The sequence below is a fragment of the Canis lupus genome, chromosome 23 (assembly GCF_003254725.2).
Source record: "Canis lupus dingo isolate Sandy chromosome 23, ASM325472v2, whole genome shotgun sequence".
NCBI classification, from domain to species: Eukaryota; Metazoa; Chordata; class Mammalia; order Carnivora; family Canidae; genus Canis; species Canis lupus.
Genome location: NC_064265.1, coordinates 44,518,749 through 44,534,423, shown reverse-complemented (window position 1 = coordinate 44,534,423; position 15,675 = coordinate 44,518,749). Strand labels below are relative to the sequence as shown.

Sequence of the window (15,675 nt, the reverse complement as noted above, 5' to 3'; positions counted from 1 at the left end):
GAAAGGAATTTCCTAAAGAGGCTATTCTGAAGAAGGAAAAGTTGCTCTGGACTGCTGTCTGTTAGGATCCCTTTTCCTAAACACCTTTTCTGAAAGGCAAAACTCTAATGATCCAATAGCTAGAGCTGTAGAAATGTGCAGAGGAAAGGATAAACCACTGAGGAATATTGTGGAACACTTGGATGTGGTTAGGATGGCAGAAATTGTCCTTACTTCTTTCCCTATTAAAATAGGGTTCCCTGAGGTAACCGGAGGTGTGATGGGAAAAGCAAATTGAATTCTTTTTTTTTTTTTTTACCTGCATGCCAATGTTGTGATTGTCATAAATCCAATGAGAAGTGGATGCCTGTGGTTTTGAAGGAATGTGCTTAGTTCACAGAACGAAAAGGCTTCTCAGTTAACTCAAAGACTAAAAACACACAGATTAAAATTCAAAGAATGAGGAAAAGAAAATCCAAGGAAGTCTTTGAGTTTCACTGGGGCAAGTATAGATGGGTAGGATATGATTTCCTGGCATGATCTGCCAACTGTATGCTTTTATTGCAAATAAATAAAAAGTTCTTACAAGATCAAGTGAGTTTTTAAGTGCTACAACATCATAAAGTTGCTTGATTTGCAGCCGAGACTATTGCACAATTCGTAGCTGAAAAGAACTAAGGAAGGCTGCTGGTAATTTTTTACTACTTAAAAAAAAAAGAGCAAGTCATCATATACTTTCCCAAAAGGGGAAAATAAATGATTTGTCTCATGATATTAGCAATGTAATTAAAACCTTTATTTTTAATGTTTAGACTCGTAAGGATGTAATTATTGGGTATTCTTTTCTATGCTTTTTTCTTCTACTCTTTGTCTTTGCCTGGATATAAATACAAAATTCCATGCCTTTCTTAGGTCCTTATAACAATTTCTTTTCATGCCAAATCTCATTAAGCCTCCTCCCTCTTAAAAAAATTTTTTTTGAGAAATAATTCGCATAAAATTCAACCTTTCAAAGTATACAATTTGGCGGTTTTTAGTATGTTCACAGAGTTGTGCAACTATCCTCACTATCTGATTACAGAACCTTTTCATCACTCCAAAAGGAAATCCATATCCATCTACAGTCACTTTCCATTACCATTCCCTCAGGCCACCCCCCTCCCTTGGCAACCACTAATCTACTTTCTGTGGATTTGCCTTTTCTGGACATTTTGTGTAAGTAAAATTATATAGCTTTTTGTAGCTGGCTTCTCAGCATGTTTTCAAGCTTCATGTTGTAACATATAGCATTACTGCATTACTTCATACTTCTTTTTAGGGCTGAATAATATTCCATTGCATGGATACTCAGTATTTGACTTTTATGGTATTTGACTGAGTCATATACTTGTCTTACTACGGAATTAATCTATTGCATTTTTATAGTGTTTATAAGAGAGACTCTGACAGATTTAGTCATGTATTAGCTACCACGATGGTTTTCTAGAATTACCTCCGCAAATACAAGTTAGAAAAGTCAGAGAACAATTTCTTCCTAAGCATTTATTAGTAGTTATTCTCCAAAGAACAGAATGTTTTATTTTTAGCTATTCAAAAGTTATACCAGATGTTATACCAACAGTTAAATTGTTGAAGAGACTTTTAGCTGAAATCAGCTCCAGAGAAAATTAGATTAATGTTATATCTTTTTAAATTTAAAAGATTTCCAACTAAAATGAGGAATACTCTGTGAGCATTTTATATATTTAGAGAAGATAGAAAGGAACTAAGGAGGATTTATGTCTTCCCATATTCATTTTACATATTTTCATATTAGATGAAACTATTAAAAATTTATAAAAGTTATCTATAATAGAATAGAGAAAAGGCATTTACTTTTGCTTAAATTTACTCAAAATATTTCTTCTTTTTTTTTTAAGATTTTATTTATTCATGAGAGACACAGAGAGAGGCAGAGACATAGAGGGAGAAGCAGACTCCCTGCGAGAAGTCCAATATAGGACTCAATCCAAGGACCTCGGGATCACGACCCAAGCCAAAAGCAGACACTCAACCACTGAACCACCCAGGTACCCCCTCTTCAGAATATTTCTAAACTAATTTGGGGGGATCTCTAGGACACCATTCTCTGGATAATGCAGCTGCTGCAGCCACTTGCCTTCTGGGGCTCATAAGCTAGTAGATGAAATGAAAAGATACATAAACATTGATTCAGAGTGTGATTAGGCATAGCTAAGGAGCTCTGCAAACCTAAGAGAAGGAGGGAGTAGTTCTCACGAGGGGCATCAGGTTGGTACTTTTTTTTTCTTGATTGTTTTTGCTCTTTTGGTAATTGTATCCCAAGTAACGTTTGGAAAATAATCTCTTCCCAATTGGATATTGTTTGGGGGGACTGCCAGAGAAGAGTCCATGCCTTCTTCTCTTCATGCTGAGCCTATAATTTAAGTCTCTCTCCCAGAACTTTGAAGCCAGTCAGAGAGACTGGTTGACACCTTTTCATTTTTTTTTTTTTTAAGATTTATGTATTTTAGGGAGTGAGAGTAGTAGAGGGAGAGGGAGAGAGACAATCTCAATCAGACTTCCCACTGAATGTGGAGTCCGATGCAGGGCTCAATTTCAGGACCCTGAAATCATGACCTGTGTTGAAATCGAGAGTTGGAACACTTAATCAACAGAGCCACCCAGGTGCCCCACAAATTCATTTTAGTGGCAGCCTTGCAAGATGCTTGAGACCTGCTACATGGCATCACAAAGGTGTTCTTGTCCTTTAAGGACTTGGTCTCAGAGCTGCCCTTTTATTCTGTACCTAATATGTTCAATAAATTTATTCTCTGTTAAAGTTAGCATCTAAAAGAACCGCAACTGCTACAGAGGATAACAATACAATTAGATTAATTTTGTAGAATTGCATACTTTATTTCATAAAGTGGGATTTTTGTAAAGTATCTTTGCAAATTGTTACTACATCTAAAATTTAGACATGATTTTAGGATGTAGGTTGACTGTGGCAGTCTCATGTTAGGATCAGTCTAATTACTGAGACAAGATTCAAAACAAATTAGCATTTTCCTGTTAATGCTCTACTATTCCTTTTATGTGCTTTTTTAAAGGATTTTATTTATTTATAACAAACACAGAGAGAGAGGCAAGACATAGGCAGAGGCAGAAGCAGGCTCCCTATGAGGAGCCAGATGCAGGACTGGATCCCAGGACCCTGAGATCACAACCTGAGCCAAAAACAATTAACCACTGAGCCACCCAGGTGCCCCTATTTGCTTTCTGTATCCTCTCTATTGTGTCTCTAAACTGTTCCCTTAGAACTTACAAAATCTGGTGGTTTCACTGTAATCCCTTTAGTCTATTACAGTTTGCTTATAGAAATAAGATGAAAATATAAAACAGTAATTATCAAATGAAACAAGGCCTAGATGAATTCCTGGCACACAATAGTTAAAGCAATTAATGAACAAATCAATGAGTAAGAGTGATGAGTGAACAGTATATACAATATGCCCTGTGGAACTTCAGAGTGGGGAAAAACCACTTCAGCTTGGAGTGTCAGAAAAATGTTTCTGAGTTGTTGAGAGAAGGGCAGGATTTGAGCAGATAGGTTCCTGGGTCTGTTTTAGGTGCTTGGAATACAGTGGGGACAAGAGAATATGACTGCTCTCATTGAGCTTACATCCTAGTGGGGTGATGGATAATAGAGAAGATAAATGTGAACTATAATTTCAGGTTGTGCTAACTGCTCTGAAGAAAAATAAAACACATTAAGGATCAGAGTTGAGAGCTGCTATTTTAGGTAGACAGGTCAGTAAAAGCTCTGAAGAGTTGATGTTGGAGCAGAAATCTGAATGCAGCAAGGGAGTGCACAGTAGAATATTTGGAAGAAGAGCATTCAAGGCTGCAGGAAAAGTAGGCAAATGCTCTGAGGTGAGAATGGGCTTGGTATATTTAAGGAAGCGCAAGGAGGTTGATGTGGCTGGAGTTAAATGAGAATAGAAGTGATCAGAGGAGTGAGCAGCAGCAAGATACAGGGCCTTTAGCGCCACGTTTTTTTCTCCAAGTCCTTCCATCCAACTGAGTATGTGGATGATCCATCCAACACCTCAGCTTCTCATTTCCTTGATCTCATTTCCCAAGGCCTCCCCTGTTTCTTTCAGCCACTTGGTTCCACTGCTGCACTCTGGACCTTGTCCCCTACACTCTGGACCCTGTCCCCACCTGAACTGTTCTGTCTCTGAAATCACAGTTTCAGACCTTCTTTCCTCTTGAAATTGATTCCACTCATTGGTCAATATAACTTCCAACACCCCAATTCTTCAGCTTTAGATGAACCTTCAATACCCTTGCCCTACTCTATCTCTCTCTATTCAAAAGCCTCTGCCTATCTATATTTTCCTCCTTATCCAGTTTGGATTCCCAACCCATCACTGCAAGCAACTCAACACTGCCAATATTCTAAAACCTTTCTGTTGTATTTTGCATTGCACCTCTCATCTCTACCATATATGAATTCAACTCTCCCATCTTTTTTCTTGCTAGTTTATGGGCAACAAAGACCTATGGGAGAAAATATGCAGAAGCCTCCCAGACTATCAAGCGTCTATATTTATGATCATTAGTCTTAAGCCTTTAACACTGCCTAACTAGCCCATGATTTCCCTAGTCAGCTTTCTCATTTTCAACAATCTCAAGCTTTCTCTGCTCCCCTTAAGCCTCTGACCCATGCACCACCCCTTCTTGTTTTCATCACTGCCTGCCTATTTCTTCACAGAACAAATAGAAGTGATCAAATAGGAATTTTCTTCACTTCTGACCAACAAATTTAAAGTCCTCTCTGTTCTGTGCGCTGATACTCCTTTTTCTCTCCTATTCCAGTAAAAGAGGCATCCCTCAGGTTTCTGGATCCTATTCTTTCCAGTATCTTGTCACTTTTGTCTTTTCTGCTTATCCATCTTCCTGATTTCTTCTCATGAAAAAAAAAAAAAAAAGAGGCATTTCCAATCTACCTCATCTTAATATCCCTTGACCCACATCCCTCTCTAGTTACTACATGCTGTCTCTTCTCCATTTCTGAAAAAAGTTCACCTTCCCTCCCCAAGTCACTCCTGGTAACATTTCCAGGACTTTCCATGTTGCTAAATCCAATGTACATTTTTCAGTCCTCATCTTACTAGATGTACAGCAACATTTGACATGATTGATCACTCTCTCTTTCTAAAAAAGTATACTTTTGGGGGGGGAGGGATGTTAAATATCTTCTCTTTTACCCTTTACATCTCTAGCAAAGTTTTCTCTTATTTGCAAGACAGCCCTCTTAGTTGGACATCTCCCCAGAGTTTTGTCCTTAGCCTTTTCTCTCTACAAACTTATGCCAGGTAGTTTGGTTCATTTCTTTGGCTTTAATTAACATCAATCTGCTGATGACTATCCACTTTAGATCACTAGTCCTATTGCTCTCCTGAATTTGAGGCATGTAACTACTTATCATCTATATGTGCTTAGATATCTAACAGTTACTTCAAACTCAAGATGAACAAAATTCGGGCACCTGGGTGGCTCAGTGGTTGAGCGTCTGCCTTTGGCTCAGGTCATGATCCCAGGGTCCTGGGATCAAGTCCCACATTGAGTTCCCCTGCCTGAAGCCTGCTTCTCACTCTGCCTATGTCTCTGCCTTTCTCTGTGTGTCTCTCATGAATAAATAAGTAAAATCTTTTAAAAAAAATGAACAAAATTCAACTTATCTTTTACAAACTTGCTCTTCTTCCAGTGTTCTTTATTCAAGAAATAACTTTGCTATCCACCCAGTTGCTCAAATCAGAGACATGTGTGTCACTCTTGGCTTCTTTCTCTCCCTTTCACTCACCACAAATGATCCATTACCGAGTCCTATCAACTCTACCATCTTAAATATCACTCAGATTAGTCTACTTCTCTCTATTTCCATGGCCTCCCTGCTCATGCTTGGGCTACCTTATCTCCCTCCAGTTAACTAGTTCTTTGACTCCATCTTATTAAGCTCCCCATTCTCCTCACCCCCATGCATTTCCTACACAGCAGCCAGAATCATCTTCCAAAATAGAAATCACATCCTTTGACTGCTTAAAACCCCTCCGTTGATTTGCATTGTTTTTGGGATAAAGCCTTGGCTCCTAGCTTTATTTCCAGTCTCATTTCTCTCACATACACCTCTTCCCATGTGGTATTCTTTCATTTCCTTCACTTCTATTGTCTGAATCCTCCCTCTTCCATCATCTACCAAAGTAGCTCATATGCATTCCTCTGGCTTCAGTTTAAACATCATTTCCTCCAAGAAGTTAGGAGAACTATTTTGTTTACATAGTACCCTGTGCTGTCCTTATCGTAGATTTAACAAATATTGGTGTAATTATTAGGTTAATTACCTTTTTTTTTTTTCCTGGATTGTAGGAACTGTGTTTTTCTTGTTTTGCTCCGTATCACTGATGTCTGTCACTATGACTGGTACTTTTTAAGCTCCTATTAAATGTTGCAGAGAGAGAGAAAGCAATATAAAATGGAGTACAGAACAAAATCTGCGTATATTTTAAAGGTAAAACAAGGATCCAAACGAATTTTGCTTTCCTGTCACACAAGTATGGTTTGCATTAAACCTCACAATACAAGTTATATATCATCATTTCTTTTTTTCTTTTAGTGGGAAAACATATTTAGAACATTTAGTCTGCAGATTCTATTGAATGGACAAAACCAGATATTTACTTAGACCAGTGATTTTTAGCCTAGGCTGCCCTTTGGAATCACTTGGGGAAATTTTTAAAAATTCTGTTTCCCATCCTTGTAGATTGTCTCATCCTTGTAGTTTGTCATTTAACTGGCCTGAGATTTGTTTTGTTTGTTTGTTTGTTTGTTTGTTTATAGATTTGTTTTGCCTGTTTTTTTTAATTTTTTTTTAAATTTTATTTATTTATGATAGTCATACAGAGAGAGAGAGAGAGAGAGAGAGAGGCAGAGACATAGGCAGAGGGAGAAGCAGGCTCCATGCAGGGAGCCTGATGTGGGACTCGATCCCAGGTCTCCAGGATCGTGCCCTGGGCCAAAGGCAGGCGCCAAACCGCTGCGCCACCCAGGGCTCCCTGGTTTTTTTTTTTTTTTTTTTTTAAAGATTTTACTTATTTATTCATGAGAGACACACACAGAGAGAGAGGCAAAGACACAGGCAAAGGGAGAAGCAGGCTCCATGCAGGAAGCCTGATGCGGGGCTTGATCCCAGGACTCCGGGATCACACCCCGAGTCAAGGCAGATACTCAACCGCTGAGCCACCCTGGCATCCCAACTGGCCTGAGATTTGTAAAAGCTCTCCACATGATTCTGATCTATAGCAGTAGTTAAGAACATGACAGATACTGGACCTTTTTCTCTGTGACATGCTTCACTGACTGATATTTGAGCCTGTTGAAGAATAAGAAATTCAGTCAATCTATATTCAGCAGTACCCTGATCCACCCATTGGTGCTTCAACTGCAATTAAAAACAGCTGAAACAATAAAAAGAATTTGTTGGGACAAATAACTGTGAAGTCCAGAGGAAGTGTTGGTTTCAGACAAACTTGATCCAACGGCCCAGTTGATGGCCCCAGGAACCTCATATCTTTCTGTTTCTCTTACCTGTCTTGGTGTTGGCTTTCTCCTAATTTAGGCCCTCCTCAGGGCCAAATATGACTGCCAGAGGCACCTGTTAGGTGAGCCCATCTTTGTCCCAGTGTCATTATTAGAAAAAGTTTTTAGATTCACTCTGATTTGACTGGTTTGGGTTACAAACCAATTGCTATGTTCAATGGGTTGGAATGTGTTAGAACAAGAGTGGAGTTCTCTTACCAGGGATCATACCAATTCCCAAATGAGTCTCAGGTCTTTTGGAAAAGAGGAGACAAAAATCAATGCTGAGACCACCAAATAACTGTCTCCTATAACTCCACAGCGGTTGGCCCTACCATTGTGTAGAATTTGGGTACAAAACTGTGGTAGTATTTTATAGTATTATACTGTATACTTTACTGTAAAGCACATAGTATGTTTTAAGTAACATAGATCATTTGTATTTCAGAAACCAAAAAACCTCCCTCAAAAACATAAATAAATACCATAGATAGGTTTCCACATCAATTCCTATAGTGACCACTAAGAAACTAAATATGATTGTATTCGATACAAAACCATTTAGTGAGAAAGAATGTAAGAACAGAAAATTTTATTTGAACTCTGCAAATAGAAGTTGCCTCATATATGGTGTTTGCTTAGTGCCTCAGTGAACAGTGTTTTTTTTTTTGGCCTCATTAAAAAAAAAAATCTTAGGCCCTCCAGAGTGTCTGACTTGTGGACTCCCACCCTCTAAGCTGAGTGTTACCAGCCAAAAAAGATTCTGTTGAGCTTCGCTTTTTATAATTTTCATTATGAAGTCCACAGGATTTAAACTACGTCCCAAATATATTATTGAATTATAATATTGTTTATGCCATTCCGAATGACATATGCTAAAAAATAAAATAACACCACATACACACACAAATTCCACTAAAAGCCCTCCTCCCTCTGCCTATCCCCCAGGGGATGCTAACTCTCCCTAATTGGAAACTCACTCTTCTAGAGCTTACTCTCACCAAGTATCCTTCTAATTATAATGTGGCTTTGCATAAAAAGTTTCCAATAGACAGAAAATGTGCTAACCAGCAAACATGGATCTGGGGTCTGCTTATAGTTATATTTCCCATTGCAAGTTAATTCATTGGTGTTCATCAGGCCTTAGACACCCATTGTGTCTACGTGTGCTAGCATTTACATTTCTGAGTTTATAAAACTGAAGACCACATTTCAGAACAAGACTCGTGCCATAAACTTTACTAAGACCAGAGATATTATCCTGTTCTGGTGGCCAGACAGTCATTGTTCAAGCCACCCACACCAGACTCTTTTCTATTCGAGTAAAATCCTTTTAAAAGAGAGGCATGGGACTCCTGGGTGGCTCAGTCAGTTAAGTGGTTAAGTGTCTGCCTTTAGCTCAGGTCATGATCCCAGGGTTCTGGGACCCAGCCCTGAGTCCAATCGGACACCCTGCTCACTGGGGAGCCTGCCCCTCCCTCTCCCTCTGCCAAACCCCACCACCACTGGCTTGCACTCTCTCACTTGTTCTCTTGCTCTCCCACACAAATAAATCAATAAAATATTTTAAGAAAAAGAGAGGTAGACTTTCTTTTGCCATTTAGAAATGCAGTGCCTGAATTCTGTCTGTGTACCCAGCAAGGTGGCACATGTCCCCAGACAATAGTGAAAGGGGAACAAGACCCTCTAGTGTCATTGTCAACCTTGAAGTTCCCTGAAAAGGGAGCGCTTGTGGTGAAGAACTCAGTAACTAGAATGTGAGCATTGAGTAAATATTGGCAGTAAATTCTGGAATAATCTGTGGAGGGAGAAAGCAGCTTATTTGTAAAAGATGGAGACTAAATTCACCTGCAGGGCTTCAAGTTCTGCTCTTCTTTAAAACACTTAGAGGGTCTTCCAGTAATAGAACATCATCAGCAAACCTTCTGCAGAGATGCAGTTGTTGTTTTGAGTATAGAAGATTTCAAACATACACAAAGTCGATAGAATAGTATAGTGAACCCTCATTTGCCTATCACTTAATTTTAGGAACAATGAACTCACGGCCAATTTTGTTTCATTGCAACCCCACCCATTTTGCTCCGTGGCACCCACTTCCTCTCCCATGTCATTTTGAATAAATTTTCAGACATCATTTCTGAGATGGAGATTTTTCAGTCAGAGAGCTAACTTGTTTTGGATGATAATATGAAAATGGTCACCGCAGTTAGGAGACTTGCATTTCTTCAGATAATGACTCCCTCACACTAATGTATCCTTGATAAGTATGGGATTAGACTACATTATCCCAGTCAAATTTCACTTGTTCTTGGTAGAGTGAGAGGTGTGCTGTTATGTAAGTGGATTATTCACAGGAAATCAAGAGCAAGTCTGAGGACTTCAGGAAAGGTGCAGAGGCCAGATCCTCACCTTGAGTGAGGGAATTTGAGGGCTCGGATTCCAGTTGGGAGAAACAGGCTAGAGGACCACCTGTAGGAGGCAGGAAACCTAGCCCTTTAGTTTTTCAGGCTGGCTGGGAGTTAGGCAGAGAAGATCTAGGGTCAGGCTCTCCGCTCAGCTCAGAGGAAGTCTGCTTCTCCCTCTCCCTCTCCCTCTGCCTGCTGCTCTGTCTGCTTGTTCTCTCTCTCTCTCTCTCTCTCTCTCTGTCAAATAATAAATACAATCTTCTTAAAAATTATAAAATATACTTGTTAGGAAATTAATTAATTTTTAAATTAATCTGTTCTGGCCTTTGAGTCCATTAGTAATTTTTTACCCCTTTGCATTTCATGAAAATGCAATGCAGATGAATTAACAGAAAATAGAAGAGAGAATAGGCTATGCTAAAGAAGACATTTTTAGGGACGCCTGGGTGGCTCAGTGGTTGAGCGTCTGCCTTCAGCCCAGGGCATGATCTTGGAGACTGAGAATCGAGTCCCACATTGGACTCCCTCCATGGAGCCTGCTTCTCCCTCTGCCAGTGTCTCTGCCTCCCTCTGTGTCTCTCATGAATAAATAAATAAAATCTTAAAAAAAAAAAAAAAGATAGTTTTAGAATGGGTTTTAGGACTATTTTCGAGTCGTGCTTCACTTCAAAGGGACAGGAAAATATTCAAATGAAGGTGGCATAGGATTATTTTTTTTTTAATTTTTTATTTATTTATGATAGCCACAGAGAGAGAGAGAGAGAGGCGCAGAGACACAGGCAGAGGGAGAAGCAGGCTCCATGCACCGGGAGCCCGATGTGGGATTCGATCCCGGGTCTGCAGGATCGCGCCCTGGGCCAAAGGCAGGCGCCAAACCGCTGTGCCACCCAGGGATGTTGGGGATGCCTCTAGTTCTGTTGCTCACTTTGCAGGATTTGAGGCCAGCACATTAGCTCTTTATGTCTAGTTGCCTCAGTAGCACACTAAAAAAGATGTCTGTGTGTCTATGAAAGAGAACCATGCAAGAAGGTTCAGGTGAGGCCTGGGAAAGGGTATTTACCTTATAGAAACAACGAAACTGGGATTCTTAACCTGCAATCTTTGGAGAGCTTCAAGGTATCCATGAACCTCCTGAAATAGCATACAAAATTGTGTATGTGCCCTTTTTTTCTGGAGTAATGGTCCATGGCTTTTATCAGATTCTCAAGCCACTGGAGAGGAGTAAATGCTGCTTCCTTTTTCCTTATTTACTTTTTTAAAAGAGTCTGGAAGGTAGAGATGGGAGGTATAAAAATTATTCAAGTTAGAGGGATAGAAAAGAGGGCTTATTGATTTAGTGAGCTATCTGGAGGGATCCCACTGGTTCTTGAAGCTGGAGCAGAAGGCAGGTAATCACACTGTCTGAAGCCTGCCATGGGGGGAAGGCAGAGAAGTGGATAAGAAACCATAGAGGGAAATTCCAGGTGAGAGCAGGTAGTTGGTAATTCTTGAAAGTGCATGAGGGAAATAGGGATTAATTAGGTTTGAAATCTTCCACAATAAAATATTTTTTAAAAAATAAAGCACCCCAGAGGATTCTGAGAAGACGCCAGAGTCGGAAGCGCCAGATTTCTGTCTTCCTGCTTGGACAACAACTACATTGGCAGACTCTGTGTGATGTAAATATGTTAGAACTCTCAAGTTTATGGAAGACTTGCAAATTCCAGGAGAAGGGTTGGATGGTAAACTGAGGTTAAGTTTGGTCAATTTCAGCTCTGAGTAGAGTGTGTAGCAGCTACTCGTCTCCTACCCCTCAGCCCCTTGGCAGGCTGCCCAACTTGTGTTTCTGGAGCAGTTTGCACACAGTCTGTAGGAGCCAGGGTGGAAAAGAAGGACCCTGTCCTCCAAATATGAAGGATCTGTGCTCTGACTGTAGATTGCTATTTCTGATCACAGAGGTGCAGTCCTTGTTGTTGTACCATTCTCTGTTGCAAGCCCCTACCCCTCTGGCTAAAGTTACTTCCAGGGGATTCAGAGGGCTGGCACCTTCCTCCCACCCTTCAGTTTTTTCTTTTCTCCCTTTTGGGAGATAGGCATTGAAAACTAGGACATTTGGGTCTCCCGGGTGGCTCAGTGGTTGAGCATCCACCTTTGGCTCAGGTTGTGATCCATGGGTCCTGGGATCGAGTCCCACAGGAAGCCTGCTTCTCCCTCTGCCTCTGTCTCTGCCTCTCTCTCTGTGTCTCTCATGAATAAATAAATAAGATCTTTAAAACAAACAAACAAACAAACAAAAAACAAAACCAGGGCATTCAAAAGCAACTGCATATAAGGAGAAATTAGAAAGTCACTGCACGTGCTCAGAGGAAAGCACAGGCTCATAAAAGACCTAAGAAGACCCTAAGCTTACACCTCAGGCTGATCCTTGGCACAGAGTCAGCCTACAACAAAAACGAAAAACAATAAAAACAGCAAGACTTGGGGAAGTAGGGGGATCTGATTCTCAGGGGTATCACATTATCAGATTTAAATGTACTGTTTTCAACAAAAATCACAAGGTGTACAAAGAAACAGGAAAGTATGACCTATTCAAAGGAAAAATAAAACAACCAGCAGAAACTGTCCCTGAAAAGAACTTAATGGGGAATTTGATAGACAAAGACTTTGAAACTATTGTCTTAAAGATGCTCAAAAATTAAAACAAGATGTGGAGAAAATCAAGAACATGATATATGAACAAAATGGAAACAAATAGACACTTTAAACAAAACAAACAAAAATTCTGTAGCAGAAAAGCATGATACCTGAAATTAAATATTCGTTAGATGGATTCAAAGGCAGATTCGAACACAAAGAAGAAAGAGTCAGTGAACTTGAAGTGAGGACAATGGAAATTATACCATCTGAAGAACAGAAAGAAAAAAGATTGAAACAAAGCCTGTAGGGCACCATCAATGGACCAAAGAACACATTGTGGAAGTCTCAGAAGGAGAAGAAAGTAGCTAAGAGAATATTTGAAGAAATAAATGGCTGAAACTCTGTAAGAATTTTGGAAAATTCACAAATTTGTAGAAACTAAAGAACTCGACAAGAAATTAGAAAACAGAGATGAATGAATACAAATACACCACATACCAAAACTTATGGGACACAATGAAAGCAGTACTAAGGGGGGAATGCTTATAGTAAAAACAAACAAAAAAACAAGAAATATCTCAGGGCATCTGAGTGGCTCAGTTGATTAAGCATCCGACTCTTGATTTTGGCTCAGGTCATGATCTTGGGTCACGAGATGGAGCCCCATGTTGGGCTCAGAGGGGAACATGCCTGAGAGTCTCTCTCCCTATGCTGCTTCCCCTGCTCAATGTGCACGTGTGTGCATGCGTACATGCTCTCTAAATAAGTAAATCTTAAAAAAAAAAAAAAAGAAATATCTCAAATCAACAACCTCACTTTACAACTTGAGGAACTAGAAAAAGAAGAGCATAATAAACCCAAAGCTAGGAGAAGGACGGGAGTAATAAAGATCAGAGCAGAAATAAACAAAATAGAGAATAGAAAAATAATAGAGACAGAAAGTAGAATGGTGGTTGCCAGGGAGGAATGGAGAGTTATTGTTTAATGGGTACGGAGTTTTGGTTTTGCAACATGGAGAGGGTTCAGGAGATGGATGGTGACGATGGTGGCACAAGAATATGAGTGTACTTAAGACCACTTTAAAATGGTTATGATAATAAATATTATGTTATGTTTATTTTACCATTAAAATATGAGAAAAAGAAAACTTAAATAAAGGGGCCCAGATGAGATTACAAGGGGACCCTTAGAAAAAGTCCCTGAGAGCCATTGAGTTTGTCACAAGAGAAGGCAAATGGCCCATGTCACCCTATGGCTGAGTGGCTGGTAATGATCTCCCCATTCTCTGCCTCCTTTTCTCCCTCAATTCCGTTTTCCTGATCTGCTTTTCTGAGAGAATAAGCCCACTTTCTTGAGACCTTAAGTGCCAAGTTTGATGCAATGATTATGGAAAAAAAAGTGTGAAAATGCACTTTAATTTTCTGACAGTCACATACACTAAAAAAAAATCTCTGGGGACTGGTACCCTAGTAATATTGATACAGGGGCATCAAATAAAAGAGTAAACAATTTTATGGTATTTTGGGATTAATGATCCAGTTTTCCTGAATAGGAATTTTAGGGATAGAATTTTGTTTAATTACCACCCCTGGACTGCTGTTCACTTATTTTTTCATACAAATCCAGCTTTCATAATATAACAATTTCTGTTCTTTCAAAAATGAGCGTAATAATGTTACTTGTTTTAGTAACAGTGATATAAAATCTTGGAGAAAAACATAAATGCTTAGGAAAGGTCTGAATACTCCTAAGGTACTCTACAGTCTTTTCCTAAATCTCCACTTAAGTCAGACCTTCCAAATGTATGAATTTTTATGTCTTTACCTTCAACTGTGAATATCCTCTTCCACTACCTCTTCCTCACACCTACTCAGGAAATTAAAGTCATTCAACTAGTTTCATATTTACATACGGGTTATGTGAAAATTGTCACCCTGTCCTTCACCTCTTGGGCACCAGAGGGCAGATATCATAAATCTCAGGATAGAATCCTTTTTCCCTCCACAGCAAAGCTTTCTCCTCTGGATTTGCTCCAGCACCTTGTAGAAGCTTAAAGGAACAATTCCGTTTTGCTCTTCCTCACAGTTGACATCTTTCCTGTGGCTGGTTCGTTCAACCCACCCATCAGAATCAGAAAGTAAGGATTACTCAGGAGGCAGTCCCACCACCCTTTATCAATCTGTACAATCAAAAGAATCGTCCTTGTAAACAATCAGTTCATAATCTTTTTTGTTCTTGTTAACTTTTCATTGTTTTTAGGCTAAAGACATTCTAAAATTCTATTCGTTAGTCTAGCCTTCAAAGCTTATAAAGTAGGATAGAAGTGAAACTGCTTTAAAAGGGGACAGAAGGGCAGCCCCGGTGGCGCAGAGGTTTGGCTCCGCCTGCAACCTGGGGTGTGATCCTGGAGACCCGGGATCGAGTCCCACATCGGGCTCCCTGCGTGGAGCCTGCTTCTCCCTCTCCTTCTGCCTGTGTCTCTGCCTCTCTCTGTGTCTATGAATAAATAAATAAAATCTTTAAAATAAAAAAAAATAAAAATAAATAAAAGGGGACAGAAGGGATCCCTGGGTGGCGCAGCGGTTTAGCGCCTGCCTTTGGCCCACGGCGCGATCCTGGAGACCCGGGATCGAATCCCACATCAGGCTCCCGGTGCATGGAGCCTGCTTCTCCCTCTGCCTGTGTCTCTGCCTCTCTCTCTCTCTCTGTGTGACTATCATAGATAAATAAAAGTTAAAAAAGAAAAAAAAATAAATAAATAAAAAATAAAAGGGGACAGAAGCGCCATAAAATTGCAAAGTAGGTTACCTCTATGAGATATGTTAACAAGAAGGCCATTTCTTAAAAGAGTCAAGTTAACATTGCTCTGATGCTTGTGAAAGTACTCTTATAGTTTTTTTCCCCCCTTAGGATTTTATTTGTTGTTGAGCTTCCCTTTTGAGAAATTTTCATTTTCTAAAGCTGTTAACTCTTGTGAACTTATCCTAAACTTCACATTTGGAACAACTCAGATAGACATTTATTCATTTATAGA

At 39.7% G+C, this 15,675-nt stretch overlaps 1 long non-coding RNA gene across 1 annotated transcript; it reads left to right on the top strand.

Moving 5' to 3' along the window:
- Positions 1–1,749: 1,749 nt before the first annotated feature.
- On the top strand, positions 1,750–14,853 carry LOC112652585 (uncharacterized). The gene is made up of 2 exons (XR_003131574.3): positions 1,750–2,048; positions 14,649–14,853. It is a non-coding gene; the product is annotated as an uncharacterized LOC112652585 (long non-coding RNA).
- Positions 14,854–15,675: the final 822 nt, after the last annotated feature.